The 24172-nt window shown below is 50.9% G+C and overlaps 1 long non-coding RNA gene across 1 annotated transcript; it reads right to left on the reverse strand.

Annotated features, from left to right (window-relative positions):
* Positions 1-1884: 1884 nt before the first annotated feature.
* Positions 1885-22370, reverse strand: LOC123576357. The gene is made up of 4 exons (XR_006701333.1): positions 22140-22370; positions 21807-21878; positions 4459-4584; positions 1885-2672 (listed from the first exon to the last, which is right to left on the reverse strand). It is a non-coding gene; the product is annotated as an uncharacterized LOC123576357 (long non-coding RNA).
* Between the last annotated feature and the right edge of the window lie 1802 nt (positions 22371-24172).

A 24172-nucleotide genomic window follows, 5' to 3' on the forward strand; every position in this document is an offset into this window, starting at 1 on the left:
CCACCCTCCCTAACTCTGGGGGTGTGGCATGGCCTGGGCAGTGTGTGCTCTCTCTGTCCTACAAGCGAAGGCGTCGCCCTCAGGCCCAGCTTCACTAGACGTATGCTGAGTCCCGGCATAGGTGACTCTGGTAGGTGGTAGCCTTCCAGGCTTTCTCTAGCTTCTTTGTAGCCAGAGGGAGATGAGCAGAGGGAGTCTGAGGGCCTAGTTTTGCAATAATGCAAAGAAGCCTTGGCTGAAAGCTCAGAAGAGAAGAAACCGACTGGATGAAGTGTGGACAATTGCCCCTTGGACAATGTGTGTGTGGCCTGGGAGGCAAGAATCCCAGGTTCCTTTATCCCACGTGGGGTAGAGCGAGGTGACGTGCAGGGTGAAGGGATACACTTGACGATGAATGTGGGTGGTGTCCAGGGACAACAGTGAACACAGAATCACTTACGGAGAAGGAAATGAAAAGTTCAGTGATATTTTCAGTTCTTCTCATTATACTGTTTTAATTTGATGCTAACATGTCTTTACTACCTCTCCAAGCCTTGCCAGTGTGTGTGTGTGTGTGTGTGTGTGTGTGTGTGCACGTGTGCTAAAAAAAAATTTTTTTTTTTAAGAGCAGGCCCTGGGCTCTGAGCCTTTGGCAGGGCAACAGTATCTAGTTAGAATTTAATAACATTGTTTTTATTGTATTTATTTTTACTTTTAGGTCCTATTTATGGCAGGTGAGACTGGTTTTCCATTTGCAGTAGTGATATAAAGTTTCCATTTTAAAGACATTTATTTAAGTGAAAAAGAGTCTATTTAAAGAAAAATACTAAATGAACAATAATACAGGTGGTGTGTGCAGACATAGCCGCGGTGGTAAAGGTGATTCTGGTACGACAGAAATTTGGGAAACATTGACATTTGCAATCATGGAACAAAAAAGTCATATATTCTCAGAACCAAAGGCCATTGAATTGTAGAAGCCAAAGATTCTAGAACCCCAGAATGCAGCATCTCAGCACCATATATCCTAAAACGAACAATAAAATATCCCTAATACCATAAAACATGGTCTCTCACAAAATACCAGCACGTGGAAACCAAGCGTGCCTTGAAGGTTCGATCCCCTCATTTTGACGCGAGGACGCTGAGGCCCCGAGAGATTAAGGGTAGGATGAAATAACATATGTGAGAGAGCCTTGTCAAGCATAATGGGTTCTTCAAGTATCTGGGATATTTGAAAAAGCGCCCCCTCAAAGTCACACGGCTTTCTCGCGGAGAACTAGGACTGAAATCAGCTTTCACGACTCCCGTCCCTGCGTCTGTTGCCTTCTTGCCTGCGAGCGCCTCCACCCGCCCCCCCCCCCCCCAGCTCTGATGAGGTCCTTGAGACTCTGACTCAGGCCCAGCCTCTGCGGGGAGCTGGGGGAGCCTCTGCAGAGGCTGGGCCTGCTGGGCCCTCTCCAGAGACGGGAGCAGAGGAAGAGAAGGGGAGGCCGTGCTCAGGGGGCCTGGGCAGGGGGAATCATGCAGTGTTGTGGCATGTGTGTTGGGACTGGGGGAGTCGGGAGGCACATTTAGTCTTCTCCCTTCTCTGAGCTGGAGGGGTCCCACCTGCAACATCAGCCTGTTGCTGATTCCCTCGACCTCCAAGGGAAAATCCACTTTGTGATTCGAGTTCAGCTTTTTTTCTGGAGCCTCAGTTTCTTCTTTCATCTAGCAGTCAGGAAATTAACCAGTGCTTTTCCTAACCCCCGGGGCTTCAAGCATAGTTCCCAGGGTCTTATCTGTCAGGAGAATAAGGCTCCATCCCGGGGGTGTCTTGGAGAATGTCAGTGGGGTACAGGACACTAGGTAAGGCAAGGTCTTACGGGCTGTTGATGTAATGAAGGGAGAAGAAATCCATCCCTCTCTTGGGAAAGACCCTATCCCTTGGCTCCTAGAAGCATGACCTTTATTTCTGCATGTACCTGGAATTTATAGGATTCCCTTGGCCCAGGGCCAACCGCCCTGAAAAATCAAAGCCCCAGGGTATGGTGACAGGCTGGGCCATGTGGGGTAGTCAGGTACGCTACTCTGACTCGGTACCTCCAGGTACCCGACTTTTAGAATTGTCCACTAGCCATGGATGCAGAGTGTGGCCCTGTTCGTACTCTGTAGGGAGAGGGGACCTCTGGCAGGGGTGCGGCGGGGCAGCGGTTTGCCCCCACCACAGAGCCAATGTGCCCTTTCTCCCAAAGACCAGACCTGAGGGAACTCCTCTGGACTAGCCTCCAAGGCCACAGAGCTGCCCCCTTCTTGTGGAGAGCACCTCATCCACCAGGCTCAAATTTTCACACCCACTTCTGAAGTGTGCTCTCTCTCCGTCTCCCCCAAGAGCTGTTTCATGTGGCTTGTGGGAGGGGAAATACCACGGGGGGCGGTTGCTTCTCTGTAGTTGCCCGGCTGGGGTGGCAGCAGCTTCCTGAGGGAGCCAGGGGCCCTGGGAGTTCAGTGATGTGGATTCCTGTGCAAATTTCAGGCAACCTTGCCACTGACCCCACCAACACGGCTGACCCTTCCTGGCCCACCGTCCTCCAGACAGGCGCCTGAGGAGGAGGGGGAAAGGGCCACTTCTCCTCCCGGCCGGCCGGGCCCTGCGAAGCATCGAAGCCATTCTCTCCGCATTAATCATGGAAAAGCCAGCACGCCCGAGCCTGGGAGGGAGAAAGCGCCTTTTTCATCTGTCTGGCTACAGGGCTTGAGAGCGGTGAACTCAAAAGTTCAGCCCTGGCCAAGCTCTTGCTTTTGACAGCTGTCCTGACCCATCTTCAGCCTCTTCCGCCCACACCCGCAAAGGGCGAAAGGATTAAGTCAATTTCACTTTTTTCTGAGAAAAATGCTCCATAGCCCGTCTTATCCACTCTGCGGTGGAGGCCAGCTCATGGCTCCTTGGTGCCCGTCAGTGGGCTCCCCGCCCTCCCTGGCCGTTACCTTGGGCTGGGACTGTTAAGTATTTCCTCATTAAAGCCCTGGCGGCTGGGCTCAGGTCCGCAAGCCAACACCAATAGTTACAACTGCCCCGGAATGTTTGGACAGATTTCTGCAGTTACGAGTTTATGAAGTTGAAAGGTTTTGTAGACGGGGACTATGTTGGTGTTAAGGGAGACCACTTCTCCAGGGGGCCTGAGTTTGCTGTCTTAAGATCCCAGAGGCAGGAAGAGAAGGGGAGAGGGCCAGAAGGAAGCAGGGTGGCCAACCAAGGAGTGAGAATAATGAGCCCAGACTATGAGGGGTCTGCTGCGTTAGGGACAGCAGTGAGGGGGCGCACCAAGGGGCCCCCTTGCCTCCAAATGAGGAAATGCAAAGTGCATGAAAGGGGAGTGCTGAATTCTGAGCACCTTTTGCGACCAAAGGAACAGCCATTTGATCTTCATTGTTTTCTGTTCCCAAATCAGAAAACCTCAGAGCAAGATCAGGGAGTCTCTGGGGTAGGCCTCAAAGGGGCTGGGGACACCCTCTCCAAACCTGATGCAAAATGTTGTGTGTAGGTGCTTTCTCAGGGAAAGGATCCCTAAATTGTGTTATATTTGAAAAGGCATCTGTGACCAGAGCTGAGCAACACCCACCCTCCCACTGCATTGATAGGCAAATTGAAGTCCCTGCTAGTCAGTCCTCCACTCTTTCTTCAAATGGAAGCATTGAGGCCACTGTAGGGAACCAGACAGAAGGTCCCAGCTGGCCTGATTGCTGATTATCACAGACAGGGAAAGGGGAGACACACAGACAATAAAGCACACAAACAAGAAATGTTCAGACAGTTGGGAGGACAGTGAAGACGCAGACGTGGGCTCGCTGGATGGTTCTCAGGGTTGGGGAAACCTCTCTGAGGATTGACATTGCTGCTGGGGCTCCAAACGCAAGAAGGAGACGGCTACGGGAAGGTCTGGGGAAGAGAGTTCGAGGCAGAGGGAACAGCCAGTGCAAAGGTCCTGAGGGCGAATGAGCTTGGAGGGAAGGCAGGAGGCTAGCATGGGGGGTGGGGGTGGCTAGCCTGGCCTCTGAACAAGAGGCAGAGATGCAAGCAGATGAGGCTGGCAAGATGGGTCACATAGGGCCATGGTAAGGAGTTTGGGGTTTATTCTGGGTACAGTTGGAAGCCATGGAGAGTTTGGAACAGAGAGGACAGAGGTCCCAAGAGGGCCAGATAGTACCCACCGCGAGAATCTCCAACTTACAATTCCCGATGGCGGGCCCAGCGTGCTGCCCAGTATACCACACTGCCTCTTCCCGAGGCTGTCCTGCTTCACAACCGCTATGCTCTCTGGAGATGGAGGGCATTCAAGAAAGGGTGGGGTGGCCTTGCCTCCTTGACCATTGCAGTGATTGAGCTGCAGGCCGCTCTGTATGAAAGGGCTTTACTATGACATCAGGCCCAGAGAGGGAAAGGGGCTTGCCTAAGGTCACACAGTACATTCGTGGCAGAGCAGGAAGTTGACCTACCTTCTCTCCCAGGCGGTGGTCTCTCCATTGGTGCACGTGCTCTGGTTTATCACAGCACACTCCGGTCCTGACAGTCATCCACAGGCCGGGGCCAGGCTGGGGCCCTGACAGGGGGTGGCTAGGGGTCTGCAGTCAGAGGGAATGACAGACAATGAGGAGCGGAGTGATGCTGAAAGGGAAGCGCAGAGAGTGGCCAGGAAACTCGGTAATTCTTCCTGTTCTGTAGGAAGAACCACCAAAATGAAAAGTCAAGGCACCGTCTTCATTTCTCTTTTAAAGAAATTCATATTTGTATTAAAAAGTAAGTTATATAGAAGCGTAGAGAAGATTCACCTGTGGTCCGAAACCCTCAAACATAGCTGTCGAGGAACAATGTGGTATATTGCAGATTTTGGTTCTGTTTCACTTAACACTTCCATCAGCCAGCAGCGTATAAAGAGCTGGACTTCTGGGACAGGTGGCAGGGCTCATGTCCTGGGTGTGTGACCCATGCAGTCACACTGGGCCCTGCACTTAGGAGGGCCCTGGGCTTGGCTGAATGTTCTGCTGTCACCATTTTGACATTTTTTTTTTTTAATGTTTATTTTTGAGAAGGAGAATGACAAAGTGTGAGTGGGGGAGGGGCAGAGAGAGAGGGAGACAGAGTCTGAAGCAGGCTCCAGGCCCTGAGCTGTCAGCAGAGAGCCCGCTGCAAGGCTCGAACCCGCGAACCACGAGATCATGACCTGAGCCGAAATCGGACCCTTAACTGACTGAGCCACCCAGATGCCCCATTGAAATTCTTTTTTTTTTTTTTTCATTTTTTAAATTTATTTTTGAGACAGAGAATGAACGGGGGAGGGTCAGAGAGAGGGAGACATAGAATCTGAAACAGGCTCCAGGCTCCGAGCTGTCAGCACAGAGCCCGATGCGGGGCTCGAACCCACGGACCGCGAGATCATGACCTGAGCCGAAATCGGACCCTTAACTGACTGAGCCACCCAGGCACCCCATTGAAATTCTTAATAATGTTTGAACTCAGGGCCCAACATGTTCACTGTGCACTGGGCTTGCAAACTCTGTAGCTGGTCGTGCCAGGGTGGTCTGGGTGAGCACCCAGCTCTGCCTCCACTCGCTGTGTGTCCCTGCCCATGACTTTGTTTCCTAGGGCGTCAGACGGCGATAACTGGAGTATGTTCCTTGCAGGGTTGTCATGAGAAGTGCATGAGATCAGCTTGAGGGAGCTGTGGGCAAGCAGGTGCCCCCTAGGGCCATTCTGCTTCTTCCTCTGTGGTTTTGTTCATTTCCTTCCCTCTCCCTGGAGCTCTGCCTTGGCCCTGGGTGGCCGGTGGTCCCTGCTCTTCCTGGTCTAAGCTAGTGCCCCTTCCTCCAAGAAGGCTTTTCCAGGATCTGCATCTGGAGAGACCTTCCCTGAACCTTACAGCACTTTGGTGGAGTCTTACGAGGCCCCAGTTTCTACTTTGGATTATGAGAGCTTAGGTTCAGCGATTTCTTTCTCCCCAACTGTACTCTCAGCCCTGGTATTTCATAGACCAGACGCATTCCAAAAAGATTTAAAAATTAAAAACTGGGAGACCAAAAGTAGGGTTGGCAACTATTTCTTTTGCTAAAGACACTTTTAAAAGGCTATTGTTTAATATAGTGATGATTTCCTTAAAGGGAGTATATTTTTTTAAATGTTTATTTATTTTTGAGAGAGAGAGAGACATAGAGAGAGACAGACATAGCATGAGCATGGGAGGGAAAGAAAGACTGGGAGACACAGAATCTGAAGCAGGCTCCAGACTCCGAGCTGTCAGCACAAAGCTCAACATGGGACTCCAACTCATGAGAGGTGACATCATGACCTGAGCTGAAGTCAGACGCTTAACTGACTGAGCCACCCAGGTGCCCCCACATTTTTTTTAAGTTTGTTTATTTATTTTGAGAAAGAGAGAGAGTATAAGCAGGGGAGGGACAGAGAGAGAGTGAGAGCGAGAGAATCCCAAGTAGGATCTGTGCTGTCAGCATGGAGCCCGATGCGGGGCTTGATCTCACAAACTGTGAGATCACGAACTGAGCTGAGATCAAGAGTTGGATGCTTAACTGACTGAGCCACCCAGGCGCCCCAGGGAGTACTTTTTGACATCAAACAAACCACAACCCCTGAGCAAAAGACAATTCTTTAAACTGAGTGAATGGAGCTTTGGTAACAACTAGATTGTTCTTACTCTCACTTTGCTACAGTGAAATCTCCCCCTTGGACCACACTTCGGGCTGTTCCTCATCAGACTCTGCCTGGTTCTGCTTAAGGAGACCCTTGGCATTGCTCCCTGCCCTCGCAGGGTTCCCCCCACTCCCTGCCAGACCCTGACAGCTATGATATTCAAGGGGTTATTTTTTTCGCCTTGAAAAAGCAGCAGGGTCAGTGGATTCCAAAAACTGTTATTAATCCTTAAAAAAATTCCACGTTCCAACCAAAATGTGGACATGCTTTGAAATGTTTGCAGTGCCTCCCTTCCCTCTCAGCTTTCAAGAAGTGAGGACTTCAAAGGCCATTTCCTTGCTGAAATAAACACTGGGGCTGGGGGTAGGGGAGAGAAACACGGGCTTGTTGAGTGGAAAAGAAAATTGTATTTTTCTTCTAAAAGGCATCCAGACCCATCACCGTGAAAATGGCCCCTGGTCTGGAGGACACGGGCTGGGGGTGTATGTGGACTGTGATGACAGGCCCCTTGGCCCTTGTGTGTTCCAAGTTGGGGTCGGGGGTGAGCCTGGGTGATTCTGTGTGCAGGGCCGTGTTAGCGACTGTGAAACGTTTCATCAGCTGAGCTTAAGAGCTTGACTTCGGAGCCTCCTGGCTTCCATGGCAGGACATCCCCTTAGTAGCTGCAGGGATGTAACTCTCCCGGCCTCAGTTTCCTCATCTGTAGAATGGGGATAACAGTTTTTGTGAGGATCAAGCCATCAATGCACGTGTCTTTGTTTAGAGCAGTGCCTGACGCTGGATGGTAAGCACTAGACAAATGATAGCTGTTGAAATCACTATTGTTTATGGAAATGTCTAGAGGGCAAGATAGCTATCTAACTCTCGTCTCCAAGGTTTTGCCCATATTTGAAAAGATCCATGATTCTGATTACTTCCTAACCCTACCCCCGACTCCCTCAGGAGGGGAGCACAGTGGATTCCCTGGAAAAGGAGCAGGCCCTTAGCTGCCCCCTCCACCCCCCCTCTGCCCCGCTGGCCCCAGCAAGTCCTGCCTTGACTTGGGGGCGGGGAGCGGACAGGCCCTGCTCTTCTGAAAGACACAGAGGGCTTTGTGTCACTGCCCTGTCTCAAAGGCCCTGCTCAACCACCTACTAAGACAAGTGCCGGAGGGATGCACTTTATTGTTGTTGTTACTATTATTGTTGTGTTTGTTGTTATTGTTGCTGCTATGACTGTTGTCGTCATTGTTGTTGTTGTTAAATGGAGGCTGCCTAGACGGTGGCCTCCTGGGACGTCCTCCAACACCACCTGGGGGTCAGCCAGGCCCTGACTCAGGGGGGAAACCCTCAGGGGTTGTGCCCCAGCCACAGGGGAAGGGGAGTCAGAGGGGAGACACAGGGGTAAGGCAGGAGGGGAGGGAGGTGGTCTGTAAGCTGCAGCAGGGCAGAGGTTGGGGAATGTGTTCAGGGCCTGTCCTCAGCATGCGTCAAAGAGAGGCGGGGAGGGACTGCCCTGTGGAGAGGTCAGGCAGTGGAGCCCACGGCAAGGCAGGGACAGCTCCGAGAGCAAGGATCTGTTATCCCAGGCTGTAGAGACAGGAGAGAGGTCCCGGCTTGGTTGGAAGAGGGTGTCTTACTGGGCAGCTAGGGAGCAAGGGTTCCTGGGAAAGCAGGCCAGGCCCCGGGGGCTGCCACGGTCCACACCAGGGAGCCAGCCCCCCTCCCCCTCCCCTGACTGACCACTTGGGCCCCGTGTCTCTTCCTCAGAGAAGCCTTCCCTAACTCCTCCCTGGCTCTCAGCCTGTGACCCTTTCCAGTGTCATTTAGTGCCCCTGTTCTCCTTCACTGCACTGACCGTAAGCCTAGTTTCTTGTTTGGGTAAAATGTTAACTGTCTCTTCCTTGGAGAATGTAAGACCCAGAGGAGATGGCCTCCATATCCCCTGGGCTCAGCTCCATGCCTGGGGCAGAGCCAGCTGGCAATAAATATTGGTTGAGTAGATAAATACAAAAAGACATCACTTAGCAACAGCAATGGTGAGAAAAGAAAAGGCATTTTAGGTGATCTTGGCTAAATTCATAGATGTAGGTAATGTTTCCTTTTTTCCTTCCTTTGTTCCAGCCTTCCCTCCTTCCTTTCCTTCTCTCTTTCCCTCTCTTCCTTCCACAGTACATCAAGCACCTGCTATGCACCCAGTCCTATGTTAGGCCCTGGAGTGCTGTGTTGAACAAGACAGAGAAGGTCCCTGTTGGTATAGGGCTTGTATTCTCGGGTGGGCATTAAAGCCAGGTGAAGACGACCCCGACAGGTTCCAAAGCGGGGCTGGCTGTCGAACTGTGGAAAAGCAGACTGCAAGGGCTTTCATCCTGCCCAGCCTTTTTTGGGATGGAGGAAAGAGCCTCAGAGAGGGAAAGGATTTGCCCACACAGGGGGCAGGACCAGGAGTCCTGGCCTTTATCTGAGTTCCCGCCACTGCACCTTCCCTCAGCCCCTCCAGGTCGGGGGCCAGAAGTCCCTACGGGACCCCAGCAGGCTACAGTCACGTGACCCACAGAGAGCTCCTTGGGGCCTCCCAGAGATTGCCCAGGTTAATACTCTCATTATGCACATGAGGAGACTGAGGGCCTGAGAGAGAGAGGGGCCATTCCCAGGCCACACAGTGAGCAGAACCAGTGCGGTCTCCCAACAAACCGGGCCCGTCCTTTCTGAAGCCTGGCACGGCGCTCAAGAGGGGCCCAATGAATCCGAGCCTGCAGGAGGAAGGCATCAACAGAGGCCCACCAGCTAAAGGGAGACGCGATGGCCGCAATGCATTTTGCGTCTCTATGTTGCCAAGGCTGTTTCCTTGTGGTGATGAGCAAATCAACATTAATGGATGCTCATTCAAGTTTGCCGTGTGTCAGGCACTGTGCTGACTTAACTGCATTGCCTCCAAATTTAATCTTCGCGACAACCACATGTGGTAGCAACCTTCTCCCCACGTGAGAGAGAAGGCAGGAAAAGTTTCAGAGCCAAGTAACTGAGCTAAGGAAACCAGGAGAAAGGAAAAGTTCACGAGAGAACTCTGGGACTGGAGGGGGAGGGGTTGAGGGCCCAGCCTGCTTAATTGGCAATGTTGTTGGAAAAACTACCATTTCAGGAATGCTGAACAGCTCATGTGAGACGATGAGAGAGAGGTCAAAGGCTGAGGGCCAGTCTCCGCATCTGTGCCTGGGGTTCCAGGCTGCAGAGGCCCTTCCCACCCCCTGCCTCGTTTGGGTCTCATAAGAACCTGGTTGGGGGTGGGGGCGTCCTTTTCTCCATCTAACCATGAAGGATAACATGGCATAGAAAAGGGGAGTGCCCGAGGTCGCCTTGGCTGATGGCAGAGCCCAGGTGTCCCAGTACCAGGACCAGAGTTCCTGCTCAACCTTGTGCCTCTCAGTTTCTTCCACCCTCAAGGGAAAACCAGAGGCCCAAAGGCCATGCGGTCTGCCTCCTGGCATTGCGGGTGGAACTCTGTTCCCCCGGAAAGATACTTTGTTGCCGTCCTGACACCAGCACCTGTGAATGTGACCTTATTTGGAAATAGAGTCTTGTAGCTGAAGTCTTCCTGGATGGGAATGGGGCACTAATCCAATACGACTTTGTCCTTATTAGAAGGGAAGAATGCCATGCGAAGATATGGACACTCAAGGAGAAGACCCCAAGACGTGACAGAGGCAGAAATTGGGGGCAAGCCAAGGAATGTCAAGGCAAGGATCGACGGCCACCACCAGAAGCTAGGAAGAGACAAGGCAGGATTCTGCCCGGCATCTCAGAGGGAGCATGACCCTGCTGACACCTGATTTTAGAGATCTAGCCTCCAGAACTGTGAGAGAATACATTTCTGCTGTTTTAACCCAGCCAGTTTGGGGTACTTTGTTACGGGAGCCCTGGCAAACTAATATACTTGATGTCTCATCTTTCTACCTAGTATGCAAAGTGACCCTCAAAATAAGGGGAAGGGTCCCTGATCTTCAATGCACAGGCCAGAAGCAAGGCCAAGGCAGGATTTCAGTAAGCAAGGATCATGCTGATAGTTTAATGCTTGTAAATATCTAACTATGTGCCGGGCACTGTTCTATTGCTTTACAGATAGTCACACACTGAATCCTCCCAATGGCTCTGAGAGTAGTACCATACTATTGCCATCTCCACTTGAGTACTTTAATACTCCTTTCAGTCCATTCTAGAGAGGTGAAGTGACGAATCTAGGACCACACAGCTAGTAATAAGCAGAGCCCAGATCCAAACGCAGGCGGTATATCTCTACCATGATGCCGGTTTTGGCAAACATGGAGGCGTTTATCATCCCTGCCAGAGAGAGATGCATAAGCTAAGCCCCAGGAGCAGAAGAGTCAAGGGCACTTTGGGGAAATAGTTTTCCAAGGCAGTGAACTCAGGGAAGGAGCCATGGCTTCTACAGGAACATGAAGGCTTGGACTTGGCCAGTGTCCGCACGGGACAGTAGATCAGGCTGTGGGCTCTGGGAAGGGGCCTGCGTCTTCAGCATGATTCTGGATGGTATGCCATATTAGTCAGAATACTTAGATTACGCTGCCATAAATCAGCACCTGAAAGTCTTAATGGCTTGTAACATCCAGGCTTAATTCTCACTCCTGTGATATATTCACTATGTCTCCTTCTCACTCAGGGACCCTCACTCTGGAAAAGAGGGTGTTGGAGGGCCTCCCCCCCAGCAGTGACATGCTCCAGCTCATAACATGGTGCAATTCAGAACCGGCACTGGTCATGTGGTCCTACCACCACAAAGGGACCAGGTGGTGTCATCCTTCCCCAGGCCGGGAGGCACAAACCCAGGAGTGCTCGGTGGACAGCACTAATGAGAACCACAGAGCTAAGGTGCACTAACGGACAAGGTACGCACACCATCACACCATCTCCTTTTAGCTTTGAGATTCTTTCAAGGAGAAAGCCCCCTTCAGCACCAGCGTTTCACCAACCCCTTTTCCAACCTGTGTTGATCTCTCTCATCAACTGTGAACACCTCTCGGGTTCTGGTGTGTGAACAACAACAGCATTTTCAGACTTCAGTTAGAATGTACTAATATTATTTGGCTTTTGTGGCATGCATTTTTGCCTTTGTCCAACATGCATTTTCCATTAGTAGCAGTAATAAGAAGTTTCCTTTGAGAAAAAAATTAATTTAAATAAAACACAACAGGGGCGGGCGCCTGGGTGGCTCACTCGGTTGGGTGTCTGACTTCGGCTCAGGTCATGATCTCGCAGTTAGTGGGTTCGAGGCCCCCAATTGGGCTCTGTGCTGACAGCTCGGAGCCTGGAGACTGCTTCAGATTCTGTATCTCCTTCTCTCTGTCCCTCCCCCACTTACGCTTTGTCTCTCTCTCTCTCTCTCAAAAATAAATAAACGTTTAAAAAAATTTTTTAACAAACACAACAAAAAATACTAGAGTGAACTTTTGAGTCAGAAGGCTTTGGTTCAAATCTGGATTCTTCCACTTAGTAGTTCCTTGACCTCGGGCATGTAAGGGAACCTCTCTAAGCCTCATAGTTTCCCTATCTGGAAAATGGCACTAACATGGGTGACCACATCGCAGGATTGTCGTGAAATGTTGGTCAAGCTCTTACCATACTGCCTGACCCATAACAAGTTCTCAATGTCAGCAGTTATTATTATCTAGCTGGGTGGCCTTCTCCCCTCACTGGCCTCAGTGTCCCTGTCTCTGAAGTGGGTTCAGGGGATGATCTATGGTATGGGAAGCTGTCATTCCTGTTTAGCATGGTCAAGGAAGATGCAGGTCCTTGGATGCCAGGGTGACTGAACTTAGGGAGGCAGGGAGAGGACGCAGCGAGCCTGGTGGTTCCCTCCCCTCCCCTGTCCAGGTCCTTCCCTTCAGGTATTATGCTGGGCCTCTGGCTGACAGCTGTGTTTTCTCTGCTCAGCAAAGGTCTTTCCTGTAAACAGCGGAAGTCGGGTGACCTCCAGCCCCGGAAGGCCTCACCCCCAGGGGCCTGGGTGAGAAAAGGCTCCTTGTATCTGGGGTAGGGGTGAACTCTGCACTCCCCAGGAACAACTATTCCGGCAGCATTCCTCCTGGAACGCAGCTGGAGGGCCGACCCTCCACCAGAAATAGCCTCCCAGTGGCTTTGCTCTGGTCTCCCTGCTTGAGGGGGGGCTCACCTCCAAGGGCCCTGCTGCTGGGAAGGCTGAGAGTCACAGCAGCCCGAACAGGACACAGGATGCCCCTTGGGAAAGTGGCCAAGCTCTCGCCAGCTCAGATCTGAGTCAGGCATTGCGGGGTCGTGGCCTGGAACTCCAGCCTACGGAGGCATGGAACCGCATTTAGAAAGGCAACCTGTTTGCACCTGACTTCAAAGACCCTGACGCTTCCTGTCCTCACCTCAAGCCACTCCCCTTCTCTGCACAGCCCGTGCAACTCCTCGCTCTGCCTTCCCTAGCAGACCTTCTCCTGGCACTGGTCCTTGCCCCGGTCCTCACCCTGGCATAGAGGCCCTCCTCCTGCCTCCTCACAAGGCTGGCTTCTTCTCAGCTCCTCCCTCACGTCTCAGCGTAAACATCACCCCCTTAGAGAGGCTGCCTGGCCCCTCCATCCAAGTGGCCCATCCCGTCACCCTCGACCATGTATCTGTAATTTTCTTTCTTATTGGCCATTTAGCTTTTTATGGTCTCGCTTGTCTCCACTGGAATGTACGTTCCATGATGCAGAGACTGTGACTGTCAACATCTGTATTTTCTTGGCTCAGCCAAGGCCTTACCCATGAACATGAGCTATTGAGTGACCTCCAGTTCCCGGAAGGCCCCGTTCCAAGCTCTGTCCCTGCCTGGGAGGCACTCAGTAAATACCGGTTAAATGAATGAATGAGTGAATGGGTGAATGCATAAAAGGGGAGTGCCAGAAAAGACCCTGGATGATATTTACTATCTTAATAATAGCTACCAATTCTTTTCTTTTCTTTTTTTTTTTTTTTAAATACAAGTTAGCTAACATATAGTGTACTAATGATTTCAGGAGTAGAAGTTAGTGATGCATCACTTACACATAACACCCAGTGCTCCTCCCAACAAGTGCCCTCCTTAATGCCCATCACTCATTTAGCTAATTTCCCCACCCAGCACCCCTCCAGCAACCTTCAGTTTGTTCTCTGTGCTTAAGAGTCTCTTATGGTTTGTCTCTCAATAGCTACCAATTCGTAAGCATTGTCTCTGTGTCCTGCACTGTGCTATGTGCATCGCTTACATTATCTCACTGGGTCCTGCTGTGGCCCTGTGGGCTTAAGTAACGGGCCACGGACACATGTGCCGCAGGGTGCGGGGCCCCAATCTCAACCCAAGTTTGCCTCATGGCAAAGCCTGTGCTCTTAACATCCTCCCCTGCACACAGAGGTGGGAAATGAGTTGCCCAAATCCGGCTGGAGAGAGAACCTTCTCCCTGCCTCCCCGTAGCCTGTCCCAGCCAGGGCAGCTGCTGGTGCCGTCCGTCCCAGGTTCCTTCAGAGAGAGCACGTAGGGTCAACATCCAGCTCCCAGGCAGTAGGAGGCAGCTGGGGTTTCTCTGAGTCATCCGAACCCCTGAGGCCCCTACAGGTCAGCTCCCAGGCTGTCAGGCCATGACCTGAGGCCACTCATCTGGCTGACTCTCTCACGTCTAGTCTCCCTCACTGGAGAATGTGCCAGGCTCACCGGGGTACAAGGCAGGGCCTGTGTTTCCGCTGCGACGCTCTCAGCCCCCAGGAATGCTGCTGACTCACAGCAGGCAGGCAGGCCGGCTGTGACTCAGGGCGGTGCAGGCACAGCCCTCCCTCGGGAAGGGAGGAGAGAGTCCCCAGGTGGAGTGGCAGCCAGCCCCCCAGCTCGTGGCCTGACACGCGTGAGGGCTCTGTCCACGAGAGCGAATGTTATCCTCTAGCTCAGTGACCCAGATAGCTCTTCCTTGGTGGGCCTCGATTTCCCTGTGGGTGCATGGAGCAGAGGCCCCGCATGGTCCATGATGGGATGTCATCTGCAGTTAAGACAATGAAAGTGAACGAGAACCTCAAGTGCCCACGGGCGGGCTCTAGGCTGGAATTTGTGGAGGCCGATGCCCTGGGGAAGGGCTGGGGTCCTGGGCTCAAGTCTCACCCTTAACACCACCTCACATGTGGACTTGGTAGAATTACCTCCCCGACGCTGGGCCTCAACCCCCTCATCTGTCGACAGCCAGCTTCTAGTGGGCAGAGTGGGCCGTCACCAACTCGACTTTTATCCACACTGCTCCCCCCGCTGAGGATGTCCTGGCCACCGTCTGCCTCCTGGTCCTTCAAGGGCCTGGTCCATCGCGGCTTCACCGAGGAGCCTTGCAGAACCTTCCATTCAAAACTCATCTCTCACAGATGTTAAAACAATGTCATGAATCTACATGTGATTGCATTAAAAATGTACAAAATATATTAAGCGAAAAAAGCAGGAGGCAGAATAAAGTGCATAAAATGCATTTTGATCCATATATACGTGTCTATAATTGGAAATGCATAGGAAAAAAAAAGGCCTAGAAGGATATATATAAAAATGTTAACCATGACAATCTCTGAGTCATGAAGATGATGGTGATATTTATTTTTCCTTAATATTTTTCAAGGCTTTCTAAATTGCATGCGACGAGCATGTTGCTTTTATAAACAGAAAGACATTAGAGCTTCTTTCTAATTTAAAACTCCTTCTCCACCTCCCCTGTGGCCTTTTGCCAATCGTCTCCTCTGTGGCACACACTGCTTTTCCCGGTGTGACCCGGTGCCTGGCCCACCGCAGACTCTCAATGCCGTCCTTGATCGGAATCGGAGGGGTTGCCCCGTCTTGTGGGTGTTACCTCCTCTCCCAAGAAACGGAGAGCCCCCCGGAGGAGAGACAGCACCCTACACTGAGTGCCAACATAGAGGCAGCACATCGTCAGAAAAGGAGTAGAGAAGCCTGGGTGTTGGTTCTGGAGATGGCCCTAAATCGCTGTGTCTATGTATCTAAGTCCCCTCCTCTCTCCAGGCCTCATTTCCCTCACCTGCAAAATGAAGGGTTGGACTCTACAATCTCTACATTAGTGCTCTCCAATGGAGCTTTCTGCAATGATGGACGAGTTCTACCTCTTTGTTGTCCAATATGGTAGCCACTAGCTCTTGGAAGGTGCTAGAGCCATTTAGAAATGGAATCAATTTAAATCTAAACAGCCATTCTTAACTAGTAGGCACCAAAGGGATGGTGCAGTTCTAGATAACCCTTTTAGCCCTGACGTTTGGTGATTCTCTTATTTATTAAAGTTTCATTTTCTCAGAAGAGCACTTGGTCTCCCACCTCTTCAGGAAATGTAACTTCCCCCAACTGCAACCATGTGACTCCAAGGAGGCCTGCCATCTTTGTAGATCTCACCCCCCAATCCTCAATGATCGGCCAGGGTGGTCACTTGACCCAAGGTAGACCAACTAGAGCACTTCTCTGGGGCTTTTAAGTTGCAGTGAATTGAATATAGCCTAAAATTAACTTTCTAAAAGCGAGTGAACAATTCAATTCAATTCAGCGTTGTACAACCACCACCTCTGTTTGGTTCGAGAACCTTTTCATCACCTCCAAAGGAAGCCTCCTACCAATTAAGCAGCTGCTCTGCCATTTCCTCTTTCCAACTCTTTTTTTTTTTTTTTTCAACGTTTATTTATTTTTTGGGACAGAGAGAGACAGAGCATGAACGGGGGAGGGGCAGAGAGAGAGGGAGACACAGAATCGGAAACAGGCTCCAGGCTCTGAGCCATTAGCCCAGAGCCCGACGCGGGGCTCGAACTCACGGACCACGAGATTGTGACCTGGCTGAAGTCGGACGCTTAACCGACTGCGCCACCCAGGCGCCCCTCTTTCCAACTCTTTTGGCAACCACCAATCCGCGTTCTATGGACTTGCCTAACCCAGGTATTTCAAGTAGATGGAATCATACAATATGTGAACTTTTGTGTCTGGCTTCTTTCACTGAGCTCATCCACACTGTAGCATGTATCAGTACTCCATTCCTTTTTTTATGGTCGAGTAATATTCCACTGCGTGTATTTACCACAATTCGTTTATCCATTCACCCACCGAAACACATTTGGGTGGTTTCCACTTTTTGGCTATTGTGAGTCGTGCTGTATGAATATTTGTGTACAAGTATGTGTTTAAGTCCTTGTTTTCACTTCCTTGGGGTATATAGTTAGGTGTGGGATTAATTGCCGGGTCTCACTGGCATTTTACAGTCCCACCAGCAATGTCCAGTTGGGTTTGAGGGTACTCTAGATGGAACCCTCCACATTGTGAGACACCAAATCCCTGCCTGGAACCTGCAGCCGAACCGCCCTCTGGTTCCCTCTGCCAAGAGCCTCAGACAGATGCCTGAGGAAAACAGCTGTGGCTTGTCATCTGATAAGAGAGAAGAGGCTGGTGGTAAGGGTGGGTGGGAGGTGGGTTGTAGTGGGAATAGAGGGCCAGGTTCCCCTGAGGACACTGTGGGGCAGGGAATATGGAAGAGAGGCTGGAGGCCAGGCCAGGGGAAGGAGGGGGGGAAAGGTGGAAAGAAAAACTCAGCAGAATCGCCAATGTTTAGATGGCCTTTCCAGAGTAACTGAGACAGCTCGTCTGGGGCCAACCGTGAAGGCAATGTTCTTTCAGGGTCTGAGAGGAAACAACTCCGATTTGGTTTTCTGGGCAGGGGGAAGGAATGGAAAGTGATGAGGAAGGGTGGTTATAGAGACAGGGCTCGGGCCACTCTACCCTTTAATTCTCTAGAATCTCAAATCTGGGATCTGGGCCCACAGGAGCAGAGCCCAGTTGGTTGTTTTCTAAATATGATCCGGGGAGCACACACAGGTAACAAGATGAAGGCTCAGGGGGTGGAGGTAGGGAAGTCCTAATTGGGGACAATGAGAGAAAGTGCCAGATGGCGGGAGCTGTGTAGTCCTTGGAGGATGGGGCAGGCCACCCGTGCCATCTTAGACATGCTCCTGGAAAGAAAATGGAAAGATAATTGACTCTTCCTTCTTGCACAGTTAACTAAATTTTTCTTTTTAATTCGTGATAGTTGGAGTGCATGAAACATGGGACTTCACACATCGATGAATTGCTCCAGGTTCATGGCCCACAGACGCAGGTCTTCTGACAAATTCTATCTCCCACACACATAAGTTTACCATAACCAAGTTCCGTGCTGGGTGAGTTAAACAATGGAAATGTATTGTCTCCCAGTTCCAGAGGCTACAAGTCTGAAATCAAGGTGTTGGTTCCTTTCGGGGGCTATGAGAGAGAATCCGGTCCGGGCCCCTCGTATAGCTTCTGATAGTTTGCCGGAAATCTTGGGGATTCTTTGGCTTATAGAAGCATCACCCTGATTTCTGCCTTTATCTCTATATGGGATTTCTCTGTGTGTCTGTCTATGTGTCCAAACTTCCCCCCATTTATAAGGACACCAGTTATATTGGATTAGGCCCCACTCTAAGGGCCTCGTTTTCATTTGATTACCTCTGTAAAGACCCTATTTCCAACTAAGGTCACATTCTGAGATACCGAGAGTGGGATAACAACATACTCTCTCAGAGGGACACAGTTCAACCATAAACAACAAGATATCCCTCCATCCATCCATCAAGAAAGATTTAGGGTACGATTGTACCCACTGTATTACAAAGAATATTCCTGACAGGAAATAACTGCCATTTTGCATAAGTATCTCTGAACACCAAGTCTTCTGCTTACAACTGTAGAGGCCTGACCATTTGAGGATTTTGAAGAACTATCTACAGTCTAGCTTCCAGCTTCCTACATTTCAAAGTATCCCTCCTTTCCAGCACGCACAGTTCTGTTGCCAGGTACTGGAAGACGTGTTCATGTGGCTATGCAGCTCTGAACCTTCACCTCTGTGTCTTTATGCCAGGTGAGTGGGCTCAGGAGACAGCGGGCGGGTCCTTCGAGACATGTCTATCCAGAGACAGCTGACTTAACCATACATAAAGCCTAGACAGCCACCAGATGCAAACTAAATGTATCGCCAACTCAAAGTCCCCTTAACCAGAACCCCAAAATGCCACGGACCCTTCTAAAGCCATCTGACAACAAGAAATATCTGGCAGTAAGGAGGTCAGAGGGGGAAAAAGTGAATGATCTCAACTGATTACAGTTAGAATGACTTGTGCAATTTTTACAGAAACACATGACCATGTGAACACATTGCTAGGGCCTTTCCCCTGGCTTAGAGGGGGGCCTGTGCCAGGAAAGGGTCCTGAAGCTTAAACGGGACTGGTTTCACAGTTGATTTGCCTCTGGATGAGTGCCTCTCTCCATCGTAAAAGCCTCCACAAGTCAGAAAACAAACAAACAAAACTCCACAAACATTCATTCAAGAAGGACGTGTTCATCTATTATATGCCAGAGCCTGTGCTAGATCCGGATGAAGCGGAGACAAACAAAGCAAGCTGAGAGCAAATCCAACTTCTAGACATCACAACCTCCCCGGGGGCCCAGCCCTGGAGAGACTGGGCTCTCCCAGGGGTGAGTCATCAGATGGAGGAGAAAAACTAGCCCCAGCTTGGGCTGGAAAGTTGGCCTTTCCCTTTGAGAAGTGTAATGAAAGATCCTGGGAAAAGAAGCCTCCTCCTAGAAGAATCTTGATGCTGGACACAGCCCCCAAAGAGAGGTTATCCATTAAGCTAGGAGTAAAATCCCCAAATCAGACCTCAGAGCCACCCTTTCCCCAGGAAAATGTCCCCTGTCAGGAGTCCTAGACCTCGGGGCCTAAAGCCTCAGCCCCCGTGTCCAACCTCTTGCTTTGGTTCAGAACCTTCTTCCATCTTTGACTTGTGATGAGCAGAAGCATATGACTGCCTAAACCAGTCCTTCCTGCCAGTGACTGACCAGTCCCAGCCGCCTACCTCAGCTTTTGCCCAGCCTCATTCTGGACCATGGCACCCTGAATCACTTGAAGGACACACACCTTGGGGGTGTCCTCCTCTCTGAGCCTCAGTCTCTTCATATATCAAATGGGATGACAATGGACCATCAACTCCAAGAGGGCCGGGCGATTTGTCTTGTCCATCCCTGTAGTCTCAGCCCCACGGAAGTGGATGGCACCCTAGTAGGTGTTTGTCGTGTGAATGAATGGTATAGACAGATCCTTGACCTCTGCGTGGAGGAGACCGTAGATTTACATTACAAGAGCTGGTACTTGTTCAGTTGCAGGTGGTAGACACCAATGCAACTTGGCATGAGACGGAACAACTGTATCCATTCATATCGCCAAAGTCCCCGGGGGTAATTATAACGTTAGGATTCTTCTGCTCAACTGACAATATGATGAATCTGTCTCCACCTCTGCACTTGGCTTTCCTCTCTGTTAGCCCTTAGAGTTAGTCTGGAGTTAGGCCTACAGTCCAGCAGAAAAGAGACAATCTCGTTCTCAGAAATTCAAACAAAAATCTCAGAAGTGAGTCTCATTGGATAGACTTGGGTCCCTTGCCCATTCCCAAACTAATCCCTGTGGCCAGGGACATCTGATGTTCTGATTACCCAAGCCTGCCCTGGAGTTGACCCACCAGCAGGAAGGAGTAGTTCTGCAAACGAAAATGCAGGTTCCATCACCAGGAAAGGGGAGGTGGCTCCACGGCCGACAGCAGGTGCCCACCATAGCACTCGACTAAAGCCTGAAGTGTAGGCAAAACTTCTCCGCTCTGAGCCTCGCCCTCTTCACCTGTCCTTGGGGACAAAGACGACCCTGACAGAAACCCTGTGCTTCTCCTCATTCTAGAGCTTTTGTGAGGTCCCACCAAGGCTGTGAGTTATAATAATGACTAACATTTATTGAGCCATCGCAGGCATCTGGCCCTGTGCTAAGTAAACTCTTGACACATTTATTTTAATATTTACAACAATCCGTTTTACTGATGAGAAGCAAGCTGAGAGCAGTTATAAGGCTTGTACACTGTCACATAGCTAGCAAGGGTGGAGCTGGGGTTTAAAGCAGTGCCCTCAAGCATGAAGCTATATATAAACTGTAAATAATTTTACAAGCATAGGGATTATTAGTAATGGTCTGTACTGTTAATAATAGTAATTTTTTTAAAACCCTGAAAGGGAAATTCAAATAAATTCAAACAAATGTTTGTTTAGCACCTACTATGGGCTGATCACTCACCAGGGGCTCAGAGGGAGACACATAAATAACTGTGAAACAGGCAGACTGTGATCTAATAGAGCCATAAACATGCCCCAGGGGAGTGTGGGGAGCAAGAGATTGACTCCGCCTGGGGAGGGGTGAGGGGAGGGGACCTGGAAAGGTCTCTTAGAAGACGTAGGATTTGAACTGAGCTTGAAAGATAAAGGGACTTCAACAAAGGGAGGAGAGAGAAAATCAACTTTATAAGCGATCTGGAAGGATCTAAAGGCCCAGTGCAGAGTTCCTGGATAAGAGTTAAGCATGTCTATGCAAAATAACTTTCACACCAGCAGGAGCTTCAAAAAGTGATTGAGTAAGTGGAGCGCAGCAGTTGCCATAGGAACAGAGGCAAGCCTCATCCCTGTCATTAGTGAGCATCCCTGGCTTTGAGCTGTCTAGCCAGGGCCAGGAGGCAGCGGGGGCTGGGCTGAGCTGTCCCTTAGAAGAAAAGCCCAGCAAGATTGCTGCCCTGGGAGACTGGCTCTTGTTTCATAGGGAGGAGAGCTGACAGGTGACATCTGGTTCAGAGAAAATAGCCAGCCAGGGGAAGCCTCTGCCTCAGAGGGCTTTGGGACATCCCGAAGCTACTAGAGCAGGCACTGGGACATCAGGGAGGGAATGCGAAGGGCAGGGAACGGGCCTGAGAACCAGAAGTGGCCAAGGGGTAGAGTTCTATCCGGGACGTCAGGGTGTGAGGGTACCTCCCGGAGCGTGGCCTCCCAGGGCCCCTGGGGACCACCAGGGCATCCCAATGCACTGAGAGAGTTGGCATCTAACCACTGAGAGCACAGGGGAAACTGTAAGTTAAGACGCCAGGGACAGGTTAGGTGTCTCTAACAGGAGAGTGAATGGTGGGGTATTTAATGCAACAGATGTTAGACCCCAGACGTATGTTCAAATCTTGGCTCTGACACTTTCTAGCTGTGTGACCTTGGGCAAATTACTTACCCTTTCTTTCCTTCTCAGTTTCCCCATCTGTAAGATGTAGATGAGGGTAATAATTTTACCTGCATCATAGGCCTGCATGAGAATTAAGTGAGATAATAAACACAGTCATGTATGGTAACTGGCACACAGTGGATGTTCAATAAATGCAAGCTATTATAGCATTATTATGACTTCCAAGTTTCAATTGGGTATTGATTCAGTGTCTTCCCCCGCCCCCCCGCCCCCCCCCCCCCCCAGGCAGAGTTTCCTTATATTTGTGCTAAAAGCCAGGTTCTCCAAATATAGCAGATGAGGACAATGACAACAGTGAGGGTAGCGAGGGGACCCATTTACCTTCCGAGTGTCCAGTGACTATTATCAAGAAGGAGGGAGTCAAGGTTCTGTCCCTGCGAGCCAAGCCAAGAAGTTTGAGCCATTTACTACAGGCAGTCGGTCGCCATTGAACATTTTGGAAGAAAAAAAAGGACTTGATCAAGGGAATGCAGATTTTCGTCCCTGAAGCTCTATGCACTTGTAGGAATAGACTCTAAGTATAATGACAATAGAATCTAAATATAGTAACAATAATAACAACAGCTATCATTTCACGAGAGAGCTTATTATGCACCAGGCACCGTGCTAAGAGCTTCACATGCCTTGTCTGTTGTAATACTTACAACAACCTTATGAGGTAGCTACTATAATTAGTCCCGTTTTACAAATAAGAAAACTGGGGCACTGAGAGGTCGACTCAGGTAGCTAAGTCACACAGCTAGCAAATGGCAGAGCTGGGCTGGAACACAGCCACCTGGCTCCAGGGGTCTGCCATTTAACCCCTGCACTCTTTTTCCTTCCCTGAACCCGGAAGAAGGGGTGCTGGTGGGCAACCTGTCACTCTCACTTTTAGGAGCCCCACCATTTATCTGGATTTCAGTCCCCACCCCCCCCCCCCACCCCCCCGGCAGTCTGATGCTCTGGGACTTCACCTCTTTCTCTGAAAGTCCCACCTGGTGTGTGTGTGTGTGTGTGTGTGTGTGTGTGTGAGAAAGGGAGAGACAGAGAAACCAGCTGACCAGCGAGGACGGAAGCCTCTGGACATCAAAGTGGGCAGAGCCCCGGATGGATGGGCTGGAGGCAGGCCTGGGTCCCGTTGAGCTAATTCCTCCCAGGGCTGGCAGAGGCCACGGCGGGAACTTCTGAGAAGGTGGAGAACAAGTCCTTTCATACGGCCTCCCTTTGAGCTGGCCTCCAGGTGGGGCCGGGGTCGGTGGGTGGAGGGCGGGGAACGAGCTGAAGGCGAGGCCGCATTCGGGCTGGGCAAACAGATTGGGCAGCGGCTGTGAGCACAGAGCGCCCATTGTGGACCCAGAGCTCTGCTTTCAATAATCTACTCGGAAGAATGTTTCATTGAGCGCCAGAGAAAGGAGCCATTGAAATGCCCAGGACTGGGGCCCCGTGAAGGGTTAAAGGCAAGGGGCTACGGTGCCCTGGCTCTTGCCACTCTGGGTTCAGATGTCTGATCTGGGGATCCTGACACTAAAGCAAGGGGGATTCGGTGAGACCACCAAGAGGGCCGGAAGCAAGGGTCAGGAGGGCTGTGTGTCTCCCCCCTCCCAGAAATGCAAAAGGGGGTGTGCCAGCATTAAGGAGGAAAACACTTCTCTTCCCAGAACATTTTGCCCGGATAATATCCAGCAAGGACCGGGCCTTGGATGCCCCTCAGTCTACCCACTGGTGAGAACAGCTCAGCTGGGCAGACAATATATTTTCTATAATACAGCCAGCACGGCTGTCTTAAACACCTCCAACATCACCTTTGATCATTAATCTATTGTAATTAACGATGCACTAGACGTGAGTGTGGGAGGTAAAGAGAGAACCGGTGGCCGCTAGGACTAGATGACCAAGGAAGCCCACGGAACTTTCTCTCGTGGAGGCATTTTTCATATAGAGCAACTGCTCCTTAGGAGGATATGGCCTATAACTGTCGGAAAGGGTGCCGGCGGTTGCATTCTGCGCTCCGGGGCCATGCGCCCTTTCAAACTCCAGAGGCTGGCGGGGCGTAAAGTGCAGGGAACATGATGCTGGCATCTGTGGGCTCCGCAAGAGAGACGGGAGGTGAAGGAGCCGGGCTGACCACTGGGCACCCGGACCCCCAGCCTCACTGCGGCGTCCTCCTCACTACAGAACCCGCCACAGCCAATGCTGCTTCCTGGGCCTGCATCTCCTGGGGGCTGGGGGGGATGTTCTACCGCTCTGGCTGAGCTTACGCCGTGGGCCTGTCAAAGCAACCGTTCTGGACGGAAACCTTAAGCAATTGCTGATGGCTTCGCCAGCTTTCCTAAAAAGAGAACCTTGAGCAGAATGTCAACTCTGAAGGGTGACCC

This window comes from Leopardus geoffroyi, chromosome A1 (assembly GCF_018350155.1).
Source record: "Leopardus geoffroyi isolate Oge1 chromosome A1, O.geoffroyi_Oge1_pat1.0, whole genome shotgun sequence".
Lineage (NCBI taxonomy): Eukaryota > Metazoa > Chordata > Mammalia > Carnivora > Felidae > Leopardus > Leopardus geoffroyi.